Source organism: Procambarus clarkii, chromosome 58, assembly GCF_040958095.1.
Source record: "Procambarus clarkii isolate CNS0578487 chromosome 58, FALCON_Pclarkii_2.0, whole genome shotgun sequence".
Classification (NCBI taxonomy): Eukaryota; Metazoa; Arthropoda; class Malacostraca; order Decapoda; family Cambaridae; genus Procambarus; species Procambarus clarkii.
Window position 1 is genome coordinate 17,260,099 of NC_091207.1, and position 779 is coordinate 17,260,877.

Genomic DNA, 779 nt, shown 5'->3' on the forward strand with positions numbered 1-779 from the left:
GTGTGTGTGAAAGCCCTGGTGATTTACTCGCCTCCTCGCGATAATTTAGTTACAGTAATGCTCTAGTAAACACGCTCTCTGCTCTCACGAACAATGAGCATTGGTCACAAACACAACTTCTTAAGCTTCCAGACACGTGAGCATATGTATGTTATATATTATTTTGTAGATAATTTGTTCGGGTCACATGTCTGTACAGTTTTTACATGTTCACAACACTTAGTGGCGTACAATGGCACCTTTGCTGTCGAAGTATCTGGATATTGCAACAAGCACATTGTGCGTGTTTTATCAGACGAATGTGGCTATAATATCGTGCACTTACGATACTCTCACCCATTCTGCTCCTTCTATAATTAAGTAGCTTGTTTAATGCACTCTAGTATCGAGTTGCATTATTTCCACTTGTAAAGAACTTGTATATGAGCTCTCTCTCTCTCTCTCTCTCTCTCTCTCTCTCTCTCTCTCTCTCTCTCTCTCTCTCTCTCTCACTCACTCACTCACTCACTCACTCACTCACTCATTCTCTCTCTCTCTCTCTCTCTCTCTCTCTCTCTCTCTCTCTCTCTCTCTCTCTCTCTCTCTCTCACTCACTCACTCACTCATTCTCTCTCTCTCTCTCTCTCTCTCTCTCTCTCTCTCTCTCTCTCTCTCTCACTCACTCACTCATTCTCTCTCTCTCACTCTCACTCTCTGTCTGTCTGTCTGTCTGTCTGTCTGTCTGTCTGTCTCTCTCTCTCTCTCTCTCTCTCTCTCTCTCTCTCTCTCTCTCTCTCTCT